Source organism: Mirounga leonina, unplaced genomic scaffold (assembly GCF_011800145.1).
Source record: "Mirounga leonina isolate KUSES-001 unplaced genomic scaffold, KU_Mleo_1.0 Mir_92, whole genome shotgun sequence".
In the NCBI taxonomy this organism is placed as follows: domain Eukaryota; kingdom Metazoa; phylum Chordata; class Mammalia; order Carnivora; family Phocidae; genus Mirounga; species Mirounga leonina.
The window spans coordinates 832,904-855,586 of record NW_023270852.1 but is presented as its reverse complement, the minus strand read 5'-3'; the positions used below and the strand labels follow the sequence as shown (position 1 = coordinate 855,586).

Below are 22,683 nucleotides of genomic sequence, written 5' to 3'. Positions count from 1 at the left end.
TAACTTACCTCCTATGATTTAGGATTTAAAGCCACTTACAAATAAACAACCAAATCAAGATAAAATGAACAGTTGTGGGAAATCTGGGTGAAGAAACATTTTTAAAATATCTTAAACACTGCTGGGTTAAGGGATATGTTTAGACATACATGACTTTACCTCATTCCCTGACCTAACAGGAAAGCTAGCACTGTAAATGAACTCAAGAACCTTTCAGGGCACCTGGGTGGCTCAGTAGTTAAGCCTCTGCCTTCAGCTCACGTCATGATTCCAGGGTCCTGGGATCAAGCCCCGCATCCAGCTCCCTGCTCAGCGGGGAGCCTGCTTCTCCTCCCACTCCCCCTGCTTGTGTTCCCTCTCCCTGTCAAATAAATAAATAAAAATATTTAAAGAACCTCCCATTTCAGGTGTGACAATGGCTGCTGTTAACCAACAGCACTTTTGGCAGGACTCTTGGCACAAAATGGCTAAGTGCTAGTCACATATTTTCAAGAGTCTGAACAGGGTTTACTGTTATGCAAACAGCAAGTTAAAATGGTTTCAATCTTGGGCGCCTGGGTGGCTCAGTTGGTTAAGCGACTGCCTTCGGCTCAGGTCATGATCCTGGAGTCCCGGGATCGAGTCCCGCATCAGGCTCCCTGCTCGGCAGGGAGCCTGCTTCTGCCTCTGACCCTCCCCCCTCTCATGTGCTCTCTCTCTCTCATTCTCTCTGTCTCAAATAAATAAATGAATAAATAATGGTTTCAATCTTTTGCTATTTGTTAAATAACTCATAGGCCAATTAGCAATAAAAGTACTCAATATCTAGTCAACGAAATCAAGGAACTATTGTCAAAACATCATATGAAAAACTGATTAAGGGTTTATAATATTCTACAACTATTAATGTATAATGTAACATAAATTAGAAAAATAAGAGTGTTAAAGCTACAAGAAGCTGCAATACTCCACTCAAAGGTTAAATTATGGCTGAATTTGTCAGTTTTGACCACACTTCTATTGGATTATATGTAGTTAAATCATTACACTACTGGGGTACCTGGCTGGCTCAGTTGGTGGAGCATGTAGCTCTTGATCTCAGGGTTATGAATTCGAGCCCCACGTTGGGCACAGAGTTTAAGAAAATAGTTATAATACTAAAATTTCTCCTTTTTAAATTGCTAAAATATTTATTCATAAACCAGAATAGTTCATTAAACTTTCTCATCTATCAGTTCATAAAAATTTGTAGTCTTCTATTTAAGATAAACACATTTTAGATCAAAATTACCCTTTGAATCAAGATAACCAATTAAAGGGTTAGCTACTGTGTAATAAGGCACATTTCTTGCTTCTAATCAATATGATTCAGGGGTTAATTTTGGGTTCTGGAGTCACATCAGCTTGATTTAGGAGGCTGTAAGAGCTTGGGCAAGTGAAAACATTTCCACAAGCCTTAGTTTCCTAACTTTTAAAATGAAAAAGTATCGGGCGCCTGGGTGGCTCAGTCGTTAAGCGTCTGCCTTCGGCTCAGGTCATGATCCCAGGGCCTGGGATAGAGCCCCACATCAGGCTCTCTGCTCCGCGGGAAGCCTGCTTCTCCCTCTCCCACTCCCCCTGCTTGTGTTCCCTCTCTCGCTGTGGGTCTCTCTCTGTCAAATAAATAAATAATATCTTTAAAAAAATAAAATGAAAAAGTATCTATCCCCAATATTATAAGGATTAAATGAAACAACGCAACTAAAAAGTGCTTATCACTGGCTTTGAACATAAGCATTAAATAAATCACATTATTAATCTAACTGATTTGAGATTCACCTAGTTTGAACACCTAGAAATCAAGGGAGCTCCTACTTACATCCTTTTTCTAGCACAGTGCTTCTCTAAAGTATATACGGAATAAAAGTTTAATGACAGGAGGTAGGGAAACACTCAAAGTGAATTCAAATTAATGTAACACAAATGAAAATCCTAAGTGTTGAGGTAATACTAATGAAAAATTATTAGTGATGAGGACATGAAGAAATATTCAAGGAAGACAGCCTTTGCAATTCTTTTATACGACTATAGTTGAACTTCTGAGGCATTTCACTGAAAAGCTTTTCCAAATTTTTCCCTTCTGTGGTAGACTGCAAAACTAGGCACAACGTACACTTAAAATTTGTATACTTCATTGTATGTAAATATTTCATCTCAAGGAAAAACTGTAAACAGATGCTTTTACTAAATATACACAAACTACTTAGAGGAAAGTACTGATATCTACTATTTACTCTGAAATTCATTTAAAAATAATATAAGTTGGGGCGCCTAGGTGGCTCAGCCGTTAAGCGTCTGCCTTCGGCTCTGGGATCAGGCCCCACATCGGGCTCCCTGCTCAGTGGAAAGCCTGCTTCTCCCTCTCCCACTCCCCTTGCTTGTGTTCCCTCTCTCGCTGTGTCTCTCTCTGTCAAATAAATAAATAAAACTTAAAAAAAAATAAGTTAATTAGCTGTGAGAGGGATAGATGGATGAACGTGATAAAGCAAGTACAGGAAAATATTAATAGAACAATCTCGTTGGCGGGCACGCCTGGGTGGCTCAGTCGGTTAAGCGTCTGCCTTCAGCTCAGGTCATGATCCCAGGGTCCTGGGACTGAGTCCTGCATCGGGCTCCCTGCTCCGCAGGGAGCCTGCTTCTCCCTCTGCCTCTGTCTCTCTCTCTGTCTCTCATGAATAAATAAATAAAATCTTTAAAAAAAAAAAAAAAAAGAACAATCTCGTTGGTAGGCATATGGGTATTCACTTTGAAATCCTTTCAACTTGGCTGCATGACTGAAAATTTTCATAAAATGCTGGATGAGGAAGAAGAGGTACAAAGTCCTCCCATTCCAGTACACACTTACCCTTTATAAAGTTACTTTGCTTCTCCTCCCATAAAGGGGTGGGGTCTATTTCTCTACTTGATCTGAGCTGGCTCTGTGACTTGCTTTGACCAATACAATATGAAAGAAGTGACACTGTGGGAGTTCCAAGTTCATGAGAGCCTGACTGCTTCAGCTCTTCCTGAGAGCAGCCACTGCCATGTGAATGCTCACAGAGGATGAGAGAGCACTAGGAGAAAAAGGTCCAGCCAACAGTCATCACCAACCACCAAATATGAGTGAAGCCACCACCTTAGACCATTCATCCACAGTCTAAATGACCACATCCACATTAGTGACCCAAGGCAAGACCAGCAGAAGAAACCACCTAGCCTGAGTTCAAGCCAAATTGCTAACCCACAAAATCATTTTGGAATGGTTTGTTACATAGCAATAGATAACTGGTCAACCTTTTCTTCTCATTTTTAGAAAGCAAAATTGAAGCCACTTACCAGTTTAACAGCAAATTTGTTTTAACTTCCACAGCCACCACTACCACCTTCCTTCAAGTGTCCTCAGAGAATGAACAGTTCCCTTTTCCTTCCTAAATCTGTCCCCTTCTACATGATCCTTAATCCTACTGACTACTTTTTTTTTTTTTTTTTAAGATTTTATTTATTTGACAGAGAAAGACACAGCAAGAGAGGGGAACACAAGCAGGGGGAGTGGGAGAGGGAGAAGCAGGCTCCCAAGGAGCAGGGAGCCCAATGCGGGACTCGATCCCAGGACCCTGGAATCACGACCTGAGCCGAAGGCAGACGCTTCACGACTGAGCCACCCAGGCGCCCCCTGACTACTTCTTTATCAGTGATTGCCTCCTCTGCATTATTTTCTCTTACTTGCTTCTGCTCCACTGCCATAAAAATGCTCAAATTTTCTACATACTGAGGTGGAAAAAAATCTTAACATTCCTCTTTAGACTCCAGCAGCTTCCATTTTAATATTCTCCTTTCATTGCCAAACTTCTCAAATGAGTGACCCAGAAAGTCCTTTCTTTACTCATTCTGCCTTGGAAAAATTGTAATTGTCCTTCAGGGCCCAATTCAAATACAGCCACCTGTCTGAAGCTTTTCTTAAGCAGCTCCTATTAGAAACTATCTTTTTAGCTCAAATAAAACTTTTATCTTAATTTTCATTGATTTTATGCTGTTTTTGCCTCATCAGTATCGTTTCTTCTGGTAGTAGAATCTGTAACTTTCTTTTTGGAACCTCGTCATTTCCCTTTTGTTCCATCTAGTTCAAACAGGCCTGGAACATCCTATTCCCCACTCTCCTACCCCCAACCACACCAGAGGATCCAAGTCTGGCCAATTAGAGTTAATCCCAAGACTTCTGAAACTATTTGGAAAGGAAGCCTATCACTGAAGCTGCTAAACTTTTGGGATATAAGCCTGGCATTGCTGTGGCCATCTTTGCCTCCAATCACTGAAGAAGATGCTGCCTGAGAACGGATTCAAGCCAGAAGAGAGCAGAGCTATGATAAATAAATTAAAATAATTTCTGGATATTACATTAAGTGTCTGGATCCAACCCATGTCCAAGGCCAGTCTTTTCATTTATGTAAGCCAATAAATTCTTCTCTTTGCTTAAGTTGGTTTAAAATTACTTTCTCCCATAATAACCAGAAACCTCTTAACACAGACTCTATGTCTACCCAACAGACGAATAAGCTTAAGTGCAGAGACCTACTTTCTTTCTTCCCTACAACATTTAAAAGCACCCAGCTTAATTAATATGGAGCTTAATTTAATGAACATGTGTTTTAAAGAAGGAAATAAGAACTATCACACAACTTTGAAGAAGAGATTTCAGATGGCACATGACCAGAATATACGATGGGAGAAATTAAGTTTAACTGCCTATTATTGAACACCACAACATGGTCTAGTTTTCACAAAATCAGATGGATTAGAACAAAACAAATTTTGCAAAGGGAAGAAAATACTGAACTGCAATTAATCTTCCACAAGCATATTGCCAATTTATTTAACCATTTTCCTGGCTACCATATTTGGTAATGATATGACATCGTTCTGAAAGAGGGAATCTGGATTTTTTTAAGTGAGTTTGAGATACAGTTTGTTCAATAGCAAATACACTTATTCTGAATATTTCAAATTAATGTTACCTCTTATTTACTGACAAAGGTATAAAATAGTTTGAAAAATATTTTAACAGTGAATGTGGCATTTTTTCACATCATCAATTCATTTGCTTGCTCTATCCCCAGTATCAACCCAAAGCAGTACATGCTAAAGTAAATTCAACTCTAAGTATTAAGGGTAAGCTCTCTGTTAACAGTTGAATTACCATATTTTAGCTTCCCAAAAGATTATCATGCATGTATACTCAAATGGTAATAAAGGACTTAAAAGGTTGTCCAAAAGTAACCTAGTGCTTCAGCTATTTTTCTGAGGCTGCTACACTAACATGCTCCATTAATTTTTTGAAATAAAACATCATTTGATGACAAACATTTAGCAGGAAACAATTTCACACATGCTAATTCAAAATGCAAACTTCAATACTAATGTTCTCCTAATTCAAGCTGAAAAGACAATATAACTAGTTTTTGAATGATGATTGTATGCCATCTGCCAAAATGTCCCAACATAGAGTAACCCAGTGATGATCACAAGGCTGTAGCTACTTTAAATTCTTCAAAAGAGGGCAATTAAATTATTCAGTTCAACTTTGGGATACCATTTGCAGACCCAAAAGAATTAATTTAAAAGCTCTTGGCTTCTTCTGTGGTAGACATTCATTTACAATTTAAATTTAAATCTCGGAAAAAAAAAAACAAGCCAGTCCTGTTTCCCATCTAAATATTTTCTGATCTTAAAATTCAAGATAAGTAAAAAAAGAGAAATAATTTGAGTTCAACAATGCAAATATTTCTCATCTAAAATGAAAATGAATCTAAAAGAAAATTAAATAATGGCACCCCATGGAACTGAATACTATGCCACCATTAAAAATAAAATTATTAACACTGCATAACCATGGAAAATATTTGTTAAAACTGTAGCAAGTATCTACATATCTCTATCTATACATACACCTACACCTATATATGTTGTATGCATAGAGATATGTAGACACTAAATGCCAAACACTGCTTAAAGCAATGTATTAATTTAATCCTCAAATTACATTAAGTAGCTATTATCTCTATCTAGTATACAAATGAAAAAACTTGATACAAATTATATAATTTGCCCAAGTTCATAGTAGCTAGCAAGTGGTGAGAGAACTCAAATCCAGGCACTGCTAATTTACTATATTTTTATGTTAACAGTTACCTGGAATAAGTGTCTAAACATACCTTATCCTGTATTAATACCAACTGTCTTCCTCAAGGCTAGTTAACTCATCTGCATGAATAAATTTTATTGTTTTGTTTAATTCTATCATGAAGCAATTAATGCTATTTAGTTATAACATGTGCCAATTTATTAGTTAATTTATAATCACATGACTAGCAAATTTATTTCAATGAGGATATGAATTCTTATTTTATTCATCCCCTTTTTCTACTCTACTGTAGTTGTTAAATGAATGTCTCAACAACTAGGGAACTTAAGACACTGTTCTTTTTATCAAAGAGAAGCTCAAATTCTGCAACAAACAAACAAAAAAACAGACTAAAAGAGCTTATTAATAAGTCAACTAAAACTGGGACACCTGGGTGGCTCAGTTGGTTATGCGTCTGCCTTCAGCTCAGGTCATGATCCCAGGGTCCTGGGATTGAGTCCCACATCAGGCTCCTTGCTCAACGGGGAGCCTGCTTCGCCCCCTGGCTGCCGTTCCCCCTGCTCGTGTTGTCTGACAAAAAAATAAATAAAATCTTAAAAAAAAGCAAAAACGAAAACTAAAACTGAAAAATCATGTGGTTGAGTTTAGAATAAACAAGTGGGGCAGAAAATATTATCTTGGAAACTAGCGGGGAGATGGCAACAGAAAACTAAAATTAGGAGAGGAGGAGGTACCTGGCTGACTCAGTCAGTGGAGTGTGTGACTCTTGATCTCAGGGTTTTGAGTTTGAGCCCCATGTTGGGTGTAGAGATTAAAGGAAAACTCTCAAATAAATAAAAATAGGAGAGGAGCTTCATCTGTTCTAAAAGGAAAAACTCCAGTAGACAAAATAATATTCTCCTATCTCTATGATTCATGGAGGGAAAAAATTCATCTGACCAAAGTAACCAAGTACTTTGGTATTAGGCACCATACAACTTCGTAAAAAAAGATAATATGGAAGGGGCGCCTGGGTGGCTCAGTCGTTAATCGTCTGCCTTCAGCTCAGGTCATGATCCCGGGGTCCTGGGATCAAGTCCTGCATCGGGCTCCCTGCTTGGCAGGAAGTCTGCTTCTCCCTCTCCCACTCCCCCTGCTTGTGTTCCTGCCCTTGCTATCTCTCTCTCTCTTTAATAAATAAATAAAATCTTGGGCGCCTGGGTGCTCAGTTGGTTAAGCGACTGCCTTCAGCTCAGGTCATGATCCTGGAGTCCCGGGATCGAGTCCCGCATCGGGCTCCCTGCTCGGCGGGGAGTCTGCTTCTCCCTCTGACCCTCCCCCCTCTCATGCTCTATCTCATTCTCTCTCTCAAATAAATAAATAAATAAATAAATAAACAAACAAACAAACAAAATAAGTAAATAAAATCTTAAAAAAAAAAAAAGATAATATGGAAGAATGTCCAGGTGTTTGTTGGGTGAGATTAGGTTAGCACTATTAAATAGGAATGGAATGCAAGCCACACACTGAATTTAAAAATTTTTACAACTACATTAACGGAAAGAAATAGATGAAATTAATGATACACTTTATGTAATCCAATATATTCAAAATACTGTTATTTCAATAGGTAACCAATATAAAAATACGAATGGGACATTTTATCTTTTTTATATTGTCTTCAAAACATATATTTTACACTTACACATTTCAAACTTAGACTCGCCGTATTTCAAGTGCTCAAAAGACAAAGGTGGCTAATGGACAACTTACGGTTAGAATTTATAAGGAAAGGAACAAAACGCATCGTGAACAAACTCATTAATTTCTGGATGGTAAGGAAAAATTTATCTTCCCAAAGGGAAGTCATCCCTTCCCTCAAGTCAATAAAATATCTCTAATGTCTATTAGTTAATTTTCTGGGGAAGAAAAATTTTGTTTAAGTTCTGTAGATGACATATAGCCTTTTAACTAAGGTCTGTCTTACCATTCTTGATAAATTTTTCATTTTTAAAGTATACAATTTCTAACTGTTCTACAATTAGCAAACTGTTAACATTTCATAGATAAATGTGTTTACAATCGACCACACAGGATTACAAAATTACAAAAAGATTAACTATTTAAGTATAGGGGGAAAAAAATCATAAAGCCAAAATAACCCATGGAATTCCTAGTTAACCTCAGCATAAAGAAGCCCATCCTAATAGGATTCAAAAGCTAGGAAGAGAATATTCAAATATGTATTTATTTAAAAAAAATTTTTTTTTTGGTAAACAAGCACCACATAATTTATTCATTTCTTCAATAAATATTTATTATTGGGTGTATACTAGATGCTGAAAAGCAAAATAAAAATAACTTAACCATTAGGGGTGCCTGGCTGACTAAGTCAGAAGAGCACGTAGCTCTTGATCTCACGGTCCTGAGCTGGAGCAACAGATTGGGTGTAGAGATTACTTAAATAAACTTAAAAAAAAAAAAAAATTAACCATTAAAAATATCAATGAAAAAACAATAAACTTGGGGTGCCTGGATGGCTCAGCCTGTTAAGCGTCTCCTTCAGCTCACTCAGTTCATGATTCCGGGTTCTTGAGATGGAGCCCACACAGGGCTGCCTGCACAGCAGGGAATATGCTTCTCCCTCTGCCTCTGCCCACCCTCACACTCATGCTCTCTCTCTCAAATGAATAAATAAAATCTTTAAAAAATAAAATAAGGGGGGTGGGAGGATGGGTTAGCCTGGTGGTGGATATTGAGGAGGGCACATTCTGCATGGAGCACAGGGTGTTATGCACAAACAATGAATCATGGAACACTACATCTAAAACTAATGATGTAATGTATGGGGATTAACATAAGAATAAAAAAAAAGAAAAAAAGAAAATAAATAAATACATCTCTAAAAAAATAAAAAAATAAAGTTATACCTAATATACCAAATTGATAATATACAGAGAAAGAGGAAAAATACTCATCACACCAAAACTTGTAAGATACAGTAAGTAATAAAGGAAAATTTAGTTGTTTTTTTTTTTAAGATCTATTTATTTATTTATTTGACAGTGAGAGGGAGAGAGGGAGAGAGCACAAGCAGGGGGAGCGGCGGGCAGAGGGAGAGGGAGAAGCAGGCTCCCCGCTGAGCAGGGAGCCCAATGTGGGGTTCCATCCCAGGACCCCAGGATCATGACCTGAACCAAAGGCAGACGCTTAACCAACTGAGCTACCCAGGAGCCCCGAAAAATTTAGTTTTAAATGATACTAGAAAAGTGGAAAGGTTGAAAAGTGAATGAAATAAGCATCCATCTCATGATGCTTGTGTTCCCTCTCCAGCTGTCTCTCTCTGTGTGTCAAATAAATAAAATCTTTGGGCGGGGGGAAGAAATTGAATTAGCAGTCAAAAATATTTTCAAGAACACTGCAGGGCCAGACGGCTTCACTGGCTTTATATAAGGAAGAAACAATAACCTTTCACAAACTCTTCCAGAGAACAAACAAGAAGGTATGCTCCACAAACTTTTTATGAGACTACTATAACTGATAACAAAACCAGGCAAGGATGAGAAAATTACAAACCAATCTTACTCATGAAATACAATATACAAAAAGTCCTAAACAAAACAGCAAACCAAACTTAGCTATAAATACAAAATTCAATTTACCACATCAATAAAGAATTAAAATAGAAAAAGCATATGTTCATCTCAATAGATATTCTTAGCCAACTACGAACAGAAGGGAAGTTCCTTATTTGACCATGAGTAGCAACAAAAATCATACCCAATGATAAAACCTTGAAAGCTTCCCCCTTTGACCATGAACAAAAACCAGGATGCCCACAATCACTTCTATTCAACACCTTATAGACTCCTAGACAGCACAGAAAAGAAAAAGAAAATTTAGGGTCAAAAGGAAGAAACAAAATATGCAGATAAAGTAAAAATTCCAAAGAATATGTAGATAATAGCAATGCTAGATTTTAGCAAGATTATTGGAAATGATTCTAATATATAAAAATCAATTGTATTTCTATATATCCACAACAAATGGTTAAAAAAGGCCATTTTCAACACGATAATATTTACAGTAACACACAAAACCCACTAACGCAATACATGTAACAGGAAGTTGTGGGGGAAATTATAAAACTTTACTGACAAATACTAGGAGTATCTGAATGTAAGGGATATTTTTCCATGTTTACAAACTTGAAAACTTAATTTTATGAAGATGCCACCTCTCCTGAAATAGATCTATAGGCTTGATGAAATCCCAATCAAAATTCAACAGCTTTTAAAATAAAATTTGACAAGGTGATTCTAAAATTTATTCAGTAACCAAAACGGCCAAAATAGCCAAAACCCTCTTGAAAAAGAACAAGGTGGAAAGATTTGCTCTACCCAATAAAGACTTACTCTAAAACTAATTTTATTTAAGATAATATGCTATTTATGCAAGAAGAGATAAATCTAATAAAGAACAGGCTAAGAGGTCAAAAACAGAAACACACCTGCACAGACACCTGATTGAAGACAAGTGGTATATCAGAGCACAGGGAAAGAACTGTCTTTTCAATAAATGAAGCTACAACAAATAAAGGGAATATGAGATGGATTCCTACTTCTCTCCTTAAGCAAAAATCGACTCAAGGCAAACCAAACATCTAACTGTGAAAGGAAAAACTAGAATCAGAGAAGGGAAAAACTTCTTAAACAAGACAGAAAGCACTAACCATAAGAGAAAAAATAAATTTAACTATAATCCACAACTTTTGTTTATCATAAGACACCAAAGAGGATGATAAAAACAAGCCACAGAAAGGAAGACATCTTTAACACATAACCAAAGGACTCAAATCCTAGATAAATAACTTCTACAAATTAAAAAGAAAGATAATCGTAAGAACCTTCAAATAACATTACCCACCACAGTCCCTAGTAGGAACTAACCTGGAAGTAGTCATTAGCTCAATCTCTAGTTCCCCTCTCATCTCCAGAGGTCAGGGGGTGAGGTGGGGGGTGGGGGGTGGGGGGTGTGAAACTGAAAGTTCCAATCCTCTAAACATGCCTCAAGTCTTTCTGGCGACCAGCCCCATTCTGAAACTATCTAGGGATCTCGGACACTATTAATCTCATTAGCATATAAAAGAAACTCTAGAAATTCCAAGGGCTTTAGGAGTTGCATGACAGGAACCGGGCACAAAGACCAAATATTTATTTTTTATTACATCAGAGTTCATTCAGTGGAATTCTATACAGTAATGCCAATGAACTACAGCTATATGAAAAAAATGAGTAAAACGTAGAAACATGACAAGCACATGGACACAAAAATACATAAAATGATTCCATTCACATAAAATTCAAAAACATGGGCGCCTGGGTGGCTCAGATGGTTTAGCGTCTGTCATCAGCTCAGGTCATGATCCCAGGGTCCTGGGATCAAGTCCCGCATCGGGCTCCCTGCTCCTTGGGAGCCCGCTTCTCCCTCTGCTTTTCTCTCTCTCTCTGTCTCTCATGAATAAATAAATAAAATCTTAGAAAAAAAAAAATTTTCAAAAACATGAAAAACTATATTGTTTAAGAATGCTTACATAACGGTAAAACTGTGAAGAAAAGGAAAGGATTCCCAAAAGTTAGGATAGTGGTTACTCATGGAGGGAGGCAGAGATTCATGACCAAGGATAAGTACATTGGGGACTTCTGGAATACAAGCAATGTTCTAGTTCATTACCTATTGACTGGTTACACAAGTGTTTATTTTACAATTACTTGTTAAATAATCATATATGCTTTATGCACTTTTCTGGGAGTTATTTCATAATAAAAAAAGAATCCACTACCCACATTTTTAAAATTTAAATAGTTTAAATATTTTCATATCATATTATACATGGTATGTGAAAATTACCACCACCTGCAATTAACAGTATGTGGGGTTTTTTTTAAAATTCACATGTGGCAAATTATATGAACACAAGAAGCTCAACTTTTTAATAATGTCATAAAAAATACAAATAAGAGCAATATTGTCCCTTTTCGTTTGCCAATCTTTAGGCTAAATTAAGGACACTACTCATTCATTAAGGGATATGGAGAAAGGGTAATTAAGACTGCAAAAGAAAACAACAAATTATGGTTTCTCAAATTTTCACCATCTGAATCACTTAATGGGCATTGCACATAATATGATTTATGTCAAAAAAATTCATTGCATTTTAAAATACAACATTTAAAATAGATACTCCTACCAGCGAGAGATGATTGCACACCCTCATCATTTATGTTATATCCAACAAATTTATTTTTTTCCTTTAAGATTTTTATTTATTTGAGAAACAGAGATAGCGAGAGAGAGAGACAGCACGAGCGCACACGAGTAGGGAGGAGAGGGAAAAGCAGGCTCCCCAGTGAGCAGGGAGCCCAACGCGGGGCTCGATCCCAGGACCCCGGGATCATGACCTGAGCCAAAGGCAGATGCTTAACTGAGCCACCCAGGCGCCCCTCCAGCAAATTTATTTTATTTAAATTGAATTAGAAAATCCTAATTAAAAAAAAAAAATCCGAATTATAGCTTGTCAAGAACGCAACAATGTTTGATGGTAACTCCATCAGATAGTTATTGATATGTACATAAAATCTGATAGGCTCCACCTTCAAATATTTCTTGAATCTGAGCATTTTTTCTTTATATTCCTACTACCATCCTATACCAACCATCATCTGTTGCCTGGATTATTGGAATAGCTACCCAATCTGTTTCTGCAAACCCTCCACCCTCTACCTTCAGACTACTCTCAACACAGCAGACAGAGTGATATTGAAAAACTTTGATCTTCTTACCCCTCCACTTAAAACTTTCAACAGTTCCTATCTCACTCAGAAAAAAAGTAAAATCCTTATAAAAGTCCACCAGGCACTCTAATATCTGGTGCCCCTATTACTTCTCTCCTATAACTCTCCTCTCTGCTACTGTCCAACTAGCCTCCTTATTGTTCTCAAATACATTATCCTTCTGAGAGCCTTTGCTCTTCAGTTCCCTCTAGACTGCTCTTCCCCTGGATAGCTGAATGGCTCACTCTCTCACCTTCAAGTATTCATTGAGGAGGTGACATTTGAGTAAAGTCCTCCCTGATAATCAAGTTAAAACTGCAACTTTCTCTAACTCCACTGTCTATGCACTTTACTTACCTTTTCCTTAGTAATTAGTACCATCCAGTATACTACAGATTTTACTTATTTTATTGTCTAGCTTTCCCCCTCTAGACTATAAATTTAATGAAGCTGGGATTTATCTGTTAGACTCACTCCTATATCCCCAGCACCTAGAACAATCCTAGAACAAGCAAGCTTTCATTCAAATGTTTGTTAACAAATAAATGAAATTTAATCTAATATGGACCAGATTAGGAAGCAATTCTTCATTGTAGAGTGCCTCTGGTACTCAGTAAGATACTTAAAATTACATAAAAATATCTTACTCAAAATGGGTATTTTAAACTAAGAGATACCATAGATTTTTTTAGTCCATTCTTGTTGCATTCATTTTCATTTAAAGTATTTGGAAGTCATCTTAAATGTGCCAAATTATAAACCATTAATTTCTTTCTCTGAGGGAAATTAATAAACCATTAATTTCTTAACAGAAGTGTGTGTTACTCTCAGAATTGTTCTTCAGAGCCACATGGTCCTTTCTAGTCAGACCAAAAGACATCACTATTTTGAAGTACTTGTGAAAAATGTAGTTCGTGTCTGCTTGTTGATTAGAAATATAGGCCTTGGGGTCAAGAGAGCAATTTCGCTAGAGATGAATCTTGAGGCTTTACCTATATAAAACTAAAGACCTGAAGTCATGAAAGTAGTTGCAATTGCCCTGGGAGAATGTGTAATGTGAAGAGAAAAAAGAGAGACAAGGAGGAAATCAGAAGGGCCACTAATACCTAAGCAGGAAACAAAAGGTCAGAGGAAAATAATAGGTGTGAAGACTGGTACCAGAGAAATAAGGAAATTCAACATCCCTTTAAGAAGGATGTGGTTAGTAGTGTCGGAAACTACAGAGAGGTGACACAGGATAAAGGTTGGAAAAAAAAAAAAAAACCTCAAAATCTAAGAGCTCGTTTTTGATTATTTTAGTAGTTTTGAGATACAATTAACTTATAAAATTCACTATTTTAAAGCATACAATTCAGCTGTTTTTATATATTCAGAATTGTGCAACCATCACCCCTAACAAATTGCAGAACATATTCATCACCCCCAAAAGAAACCCTTTACCCATTAGCAGTCCCTCCTCCTTTCCCCATCCCACAGACCCTCAGTAGTGATTTTTCAAAGAAAACAATTTGGAGAGGGCGCCTGGGTGGCTCAGTTGGTTGGGCGACTGCTTTCGGCTCAGGTCATGATCCTGGAGTCCCTGGATCGAGTCCCGCATTGGGCTCCCTGCTTGGCAGGGAGCCTGCTTCTCCCTCTGACCCTCCCCTCTTTCATGTGCTCTCTCTCTCTCTCATTCTCTCTGTCTCAAATAAATAAATAAAATCTTTAAAAAAGAAAAAAAAAGAAAACAATTTGGAGAAATGCAGAAAACTGAAAAAAGAATTGCAAATGGCAAAGGCATATTATTATTATTATTTAAGATTTTATTTATTTATTTGACAGAGAGAGAGACAGCGAGAGAGGGAACACAAGCAGGGGGAATGGGAGAGGGAGAAGCAGGCTCCTGGCTGAGCAGGGAGCCCGACACGGGGCTCGACCCCAGGACCCCGGGATCATGACCTGAGCCGAAGGCAGACGCTTAATGACTGGACCACCCAGGCGCCCCAAGGCATACTATTCTTTCAAGTCATTGACAGTACAGGGAACTAAGAGAGACAGGAGGTGTCAGGAATGGCTGTTTAAAATGGTTTAAAAAGGCCTTCAACATATAGTAGATTGAAGACAAGAATTCAGGGTACAAAGACAGAAAGACACCTAAGACTGGAGATTCACACTAGCTTAGATACTGGGTACAGCTGGATATGAATCAGAAGCATAGATGAAGGGTCTGTCTTGAAAAGGAGAACATTTTACAAAACAGAGGTGATAAAGGTAAGGAACTACTAGGTCAATAACTAAAAATGGAGGACTAGGGAAGCCAATGGTGGAAAGCAGATTTTCACTACCCAAAGCTTGGTAGAGTTTTAAATACTTCATCGTTTGTAAGCTAAGCTTTACTATTTGAAAACAAAGGTAGGGAAAGGGATTTTCCTGTTACTAGGATATACAGAGTGGCAAGATACTATCTCACTTCAACAGTGAAAAGCAAGCTAAATAAGTTTTTAAAAAATATTTTTAAGAGACATCAGAGAGCAAAGGACACACATTAAAAACCCTAATGAAGGGGCGCCTGGGTAGCTCAGTTGCTTAAGCACCTGCCTTTGGCTCAGGTTGTGATCCCTGGTCCTGGGTTTGAGCCCTATGTCGGGCCCCCTGCTCAGTGGGGAGCCTGCTTCTCCCTCTCCCTCTGCCCCTCTCCTCTACTTGTGCTCTCTCTGTCAAATAGATAAATAAAATCTTCTTAAAAAAAAAAACAAAACCTTAATGACTTAAATTCCCAAAAGTGATAAGCTTCTCATAGGAGAGGTGGGTCCACTGTTATTCTCATCCCTGGTACAGAAGAGCAGACAGGGATAAGGAAAAACACCTTAGACTTTTGATAAACACTTTTAACAGCCACGTGTAGGCTACCATTACAGATTAGAATTCTGAGGTGTGATGGAGGTAAATCTGAGTGGCCTAAAGCCCTGGATTAAGAATTATAAGGAGCTCCAGGCATGGAACAAGTCTGTACCCTTCCACCAACTCTTTCCCTCAGGTCTTCACTAAATGCATAGGTAGCACACTGAAAGCTGGGGACAGAGCAGAAGAACTGAGAGAGATCCCCCCTCGAAGTATGTGGGCCTCCCTGAAGTATAAGAAATCCACTTGAGGGGCACCTGGGTGGCTCAGTTGGTTAAGCGACTGCCTTCGGCTCAGGTCATGATCTCAGGGTCCTGGGATCGAGCCCTACATCGGGCTCCCTGTTCGGCGGGAAGCCGACTTCTCCCTTTCCCACTCCCCCTGCTTGTGTTCCCTCTCTTGCTGTCTCTGTGTCAAATAAATAAAGAAAATCTTTAAAAAAAGAAAAAATAGAATCAAGTCAGTGTTCAGATCCCAAATCCTTCTGAAAAGAAAGTCATCACTGCCACCCAAAGTACTTCAACCCAGTGGTAAACCGAGTCAAATTAAAGTTGCAACAAAGCACAGACCCATCTTACTTATAAATCAGACTTTCTCAGTTCAGTGGCCTGACAGAATAAGGTACGTTTAAGTTGTGCTAATATATAATCCAAGATTATGAGACAAAGAAAATGTGACCCGGAGCACCTGGGTGGCTCAGTCGGTTAAGCATCTGCCTTCAGCTCAGGTCATGATCCCAGCATTCTAGGATGGAGCCCCACTTTGGGCTCTCTGCTCAGCAGGGAGCCTCCTCCTCCCTCTCCCTCTGCCTCTGCCTGCCGCTCCCCCTGCTTGTGCTCTCTCTGTCAAATAAATCAAATAAATAAAGAAAATCTTAAAAGAAAAGAAAATGTGACCCATGGTCAAAGAAACAGTCAAAACAAGCAGATACAGTGATGGCCCAAATGTTGGAATTATCAAGCAGGAACTGAGGATGAAATTACTAATTAGGATGAAAATACTAAATGATCTAGCAGAAAAAAATGAAGGAGATGCATGGAGGGAGGGGGTGGCAGTTTCAGCAGAATGATACAAATTACAAAAAAGAATCAAACAGAAATACTAGAAAAATAAATCAGAAATGAAGAATTAGATCAACTGAAAGCATTAGAAAAGACTAATAAACTCGAAGACAAATCAATAGGACACATCCAAACCACGACAGAAAAAAAAGGAGAAAGATAAATCGGCATGCCTGTGGGACAATTTCAAATGGTCTAACATTTATAACTGGAGTCCCAGGAGAGGATAGAAGAGAATAAAAGAGAAAAAATATTTGAAAAGAAAATGGCCAAGAACTTTCTGCAAGTAAAGAAAGACATCAACCAAACAAATCTAAGAAGTTTAGAAGCCCGAGCAGAATAAAAATATACTAGAGAATGAACCTAACGGGATCACAGAGTACTGTAAACAACTACTTGGAAAGAAGTGGCTTCAGTTCTTACTAATATTCGTGAAGTCAAATGAATCTAATATACAGAGTCTAGTCCTAAAGAAACCAGGGAGGTTTCTATAACGACTTGTAAATTTTAACCTTTTCTCCAAATTTAGATATGTTAGATATACAGCTATATTTCTAGTTTCTTATTTAAGAAACTTTCTTATTTAAACCTAATTTTAGGGTATTAAGGAGGGTACGTGTTGTGATGAGCACTGGGTGTTATACGCAACTAAGGAATCGTTGAACACTACATCAAAAACTAATGTACTTTATGTTGGCTCACTGAACATAATAAAAAAAATTAATTAAAAAAAAATTAAACCCGGGGCACCTGGGTGGCTCAGTCGTTAAGCGTCTGCCTTCGGCTCAGGTCGTGGTCCCAGGGTCCTGGGATCGAGCCCCGCATCCGGCTCCCTGCTCAGCGGGAAGCCTGCTTCTCCCTCCTCCACTCCCCCTGCTTGTGTTCCCTCTCTCCCTGTGTCTTTCTCTGTCAAATAAATAAATAAAATCTTAAAAAAAAAAAAAAAAATTAAACCTAATTTTACTCTGGATTTTCAGTGAAACTTTTTTCTTTGGGTTGGAATGTTTTCTGATAAAAATTTAAAATAAGCGGGGCGGGGCACCTGGGTGGCTCAGTCATTAAGCATCTGCCTTCAGCTCAGGTCATGATCTCAGGGTCCTGGGATGGAGCCTCGCATTGGGCTCCCTGCTCAGGGGGAGGCCTGCTTCTCCCTCTCCCACTCCCCCTGCTTGTGCTGCCTCTCTCACTGTCTCTCTCTGTGTCAAATAAATAAAATCTTAAAAATAAATAAATAAAAATAAAAATAAGCGGGGCACCTGGGTGGCTCAGTCAGTTAAGCATTTGCCTTCAGCTCAGGTCATGATCTTGGGGTCCTGGGATCGAGCCCCACGTCGGGCTCCCTGCTCAGCAGGGACTGCTTCTCCTTCACCTTCTCTGGCCCCCCCTCTCATGCTCACTCTCTCTCTAATAAATCAGTAAAAAAATCTTTAAAAAATTAATAAGCTAAATCTCCAAACTCAATTATCAAAAATCAAAAATATTCTCCAAAAAAAAATCTAAAACCTACACCAATATGAACTTTCTATAATTAAATATTTCCAAGGAGGAAAAACACTAGTATATTCAATTATTAGGTGTGATAGGACAAAAAAGGTGTCAGTCACGTGAGCTTCACAACGTTCAAAGATATCTGCTTTGCAGAAAAAATATATAAGGAAAACCAAAATGGAAACCGGGAGACCAATTAATAACTGAAATAATCTAGAAGAGAACTGGTAGGGCGCCTGGGTGGCTCAGTTGGTTAAGCGACTGCCTTCGGCTCAGGTCATAATCCTGGAGTCCTGGATCGAGTCCCGCATCGGGCTCCCTGCTTGGCAGGGAGTCTGCTTCTCCCTCTGACCCTCCCCCCTCTCATGTGCTCTCTCTCTCTTTCTCTCTCTCTCAAATAAATAAATAAAAAATCTTAAAAAAGAAAAAGAGAACTAGTAATTACTTGAACTAGGTTGGCAGCAATGGAAATATTAAGAATGGTTTTCTTTCTTTTTTTTTTTTTTAAAGATTTTATTTACTTATTTGACACAGAGAGAGAGAGAGCACAAGCCGGGAGGAGCCGCAGGCAGAGGGAGAGGGAGAAGCAGGCTCCCCACTGAGCAGGGAACCTGATGTGGGGCTCGATCCCTCCTGGGATCATGACCTGAGCCGAAGACAGCCGTTTAACCAATTGAGCCACCCAGGCACCCCAAGGATGTTTTTTCTTAAATAAGCAAACAAAAACATTAAGTTTAGACAGTAAATGAAATGAGGGGAAAAACAGTGATGTGATAAAGAATGATTTAATTGTGGGGAGGGGGATACTATTTTTAATGGTATAGTCAGGGAAAAGATGAAATTGTAGTGATAACCTGGACATAAGGGGTGAGTCATGGGAAAAGCCACGACTTCCTAAGCTTCACAAGTTTAAAGATGGGATAAGCCTAGCCAGCTCCCACATTCTTTAACCTCCATACCACACTTTATAATTATGCTTTGCCCAAGTACTATAAGCAATTAATAAAGGGCTTGATTCTCCCTGACAGTCATTATATTACTTTCAGCTCTTAGAAGCAACATTCTATACATAAAAAATTCACAACAGGGCATTCATCAAGAATGCATTCTATATCTGTATATATGTATCACTGTTTAGGAGGGGGACATGGAGGGGGGAATAGAGTTACAGCAAGAGATTGCTGTTGAAAAGACATTTTACAGACAAAGCAGTTTTCAATCTAACTCAAAATCCTAACAGTAGCACTGCTTTGTGAAGATAATTACTGAACTTTGAACCACTTTATTGTCCATTCATTTAACATTAATCATTAAATATACTCTGACATTACCCTAATTCCAACATGACAAATAACAGTAAGCTTTTGTGCTAAATGTTATGGTATATTCCTCCATTTCCAACATAGCTTAAGATAGGAAAACATAAAACTGAGTTACAACTGAGAACCTCCAAAAATGAAATGATGAATAATGAATAATGAAAAGCTGACATGAATTATTTCCAGAATTTTCCCCCAAAACTCCGTAATTTCTATGGCTAACAAAATCTTGTTTTCAAATAACACCAACTGCATTAAATTGGTAGTTTTATAGAACAGTGATAACAAAGAAAATGATGTAGTAGCAAGACTTGAGGCTCAAATATCAGACCTCTTAGTAACTGTGTAATCTTAAGCAAGCTACTTAATCTCCCTTTGTCTTAATTTTCTCATCTGTAAAAGATCGTATCTGTGTTGTCAGGCTTAAATAATATACATAATGACTAGTTTATACAGACATCTAAAAAAATATATATGTATTACATCTTTCCAATTACTGGAACCATCAATATATTCATACCACTAAAAAAAGGCAGCTTATTGGGGCGCCTGAGTGGTGCAGTCAGTTGAGTGTCTGACTGGTTTCAGCTCAAGTTGTGATCTCAGGGTCATGAGACTGAGCACTGCCCACCTCACCCCGCCCTGCACTGGACTGCGTGCCCACTGTGGAGTCTACTTGAAATTCTCACTCCCTCTCCCTCTGCCCCTCCCACTTATGCTCTCTCTCTAAAATAAATAAATCTTGGGGTGCCTGGGTGGCTCAGTCAGTTAAGCGCCTGCCTTTGGCTTGGGTCATGATCCTGCTCGTGCTCTCTTTCACACTGTCTCTCTCAAATAAATATTTAAAAATAAATAAATAAATAAATCTTTAAAAAAAAGGAAGCTTATCACCAATAATCACATGGAAAGATGTTCAATATCATTACTCACTAAGGAAATGCAAACCAAAACCACAATGAGATACCACTTCATATCTACTAGAATGGCTAAAATTTTAAAAATGGAGAGTAAGTGTTGATAAGGATGTGGAAAAACTGAAACCCTCATACTTTGTTGATGGCAATATAAGATGGTGCAGCCACTTTGGAAAACACTTTGGTGTTTCCTCAATAAATTAAACATAGAATTTCCATATGACCCAGCAATTCCACTCCTACATACACCCAAAAGAATTAAAACAGAGTAACTGTACACTAATGATCACAGCAGTACTCACAATAGCTAAAAGGTAGCGCAGCCCAACTGTCCATCAAAAAATGGATATACAAAATGTGGTTTTGTTTTTTTTTTTAAAGATTTTATTTATTTATTTGACAGAGCGAGAGAGCACAAGCAGGGAGAACAGTAGAGGGAGAAGCAGGCTCCCCACCAAGCAGGGAGCCCGATGTGGGGCTCGATCCCGGGACCCTGAGATCATGACCTGAGCCGAAGGCAGACGCCCAACCATCTGAGCCACCCAGGCGCCCCAAAATGTGGTGTTTTATTGAATCTCAAAAGCATTATGCCAAGTGAAAGAAGTCAGACTCAAAGGCATGTGACTCTTGATCTTGGGATTGTGAGTTCAAGCCCCATGTTGAGTGTATATAACTAAAAACAAAAACAAACAAAAACACCTTTAAAAAAAAAAAACAAAAAAACGGGGGAAGTACGACTTCCCCAGAGTTGCAGATGACCATTTGTTTAAAAAAAAAAAAAAAAAAGGCTGAATACATCGTATGATGCCAATTTACAGGACTTCTGGGAAGGCAAAACTATGGGAATAAAAAAAAAATCAGTTGTCTGGAGGGTAAGTGAAAGAGACTGATTATAAAGGAGAATAAGGATACTTTTTGGAGTGATAGATTCTGTATCTTAATTGTGGTGGTGGCAGTTAAACGCTGTCACTCTCTTCAACTCCTAGAGCTGATACCTAAAACAAATGAATTTTACTGTAAATTATATCACAATAAACCTGATTTTAAAAAAAAAAAAAGGCTCTAAATAGTTACAGGGTCATGTCATACATTTCAATACAGGCAGAATTCCAGTCTGATAGATGTCATTATGAGATCCAGGCTACATTCCCTGGAGCCAAAGACCACCTTTTCCCAACTCAGCACTGTAGTCTAAAAGATATGTACACACTAAACTAAAAAGAGAGGTCAGAACAGTTATAAATCACGTTATGAACACATATAAAGGGATTTAATAAAGCAACTTGGTTACGGATACTCACAGCACTATGGTTTTGTTTATAAGTATACCTGGGTCTCTTTTAGAGCTTATCTTGGGGGGAAAATACATGCTTCGCATAATTCCCTAAACTGCACATAAAACATCTGAAAAAATGTTTTCCTGTTTCCTAATTAGACAGGTGTTTTTTTCCGTGTCTATCACTCCAACATCCACATTCTTTTCCGACCTCACCAGAAGGCAAAGTACCTGCATTGATTTCCCTCTATTGTCTCCTCTCATTTTCCCTGCCCTTCTATCTTGAAAGAGGCTTTTGTCTTTGCTTTTCCCTCTCATTCCACAAAACTTTATTAAATAGTTTTTTCTTTTAAGTAGGCTCCACACCCAAAATGGGGCTCGAACTCACAACTCCAAGATCAAGAGTCAAAAGCTCTGCCAACTTAGCCAGCCAGCCCCATAACAGAACTTTAATACTTAATGTCTCCCTGCCACCACTGATATTTTCTGAAGATAAACCAACTTCTGTTTTTATAGGAAAATAATTTAAAAAAAAATAGCCTGTTTCAATTAGGATTTCCCATACTGCAATTTTTTTTAACCAATATTCCTAACACTGCCTATTCCTTTCTCTTCTCATACTCAAATTCCTTATCAAATCCCTACTCATTTCACAACAGGAACTAACATTACTCTGCTGCTCGTTTATAGTCACCCTGGGTCATGATTCCAGGGTCCTGGGATCGAGCCTCACATCGGGCTCCCTGCTCAGCGGGGAGCCTGCTTCTCCCTCTCTCTCTGCCTGCCGCTCTGCCTAC

General features: G+C 38.3%; 1 protein-coding gene across 1 annotated transcript in view; it reads right to left on the bottom strand.

The window, feature by feature from the left end:
* Positions 1 to 22,683, bottom strand: part of PIK3C2A (phosphatidylinositol-4-phosphate 3-kinase catalytic subunit type 2 alpha) — a 98,958-nt gene that overhangs the window by 73,169 nt on the left and 3,106 nt on the right. The gene's annotated exons all lie outside the window — the stretch shown is intronic.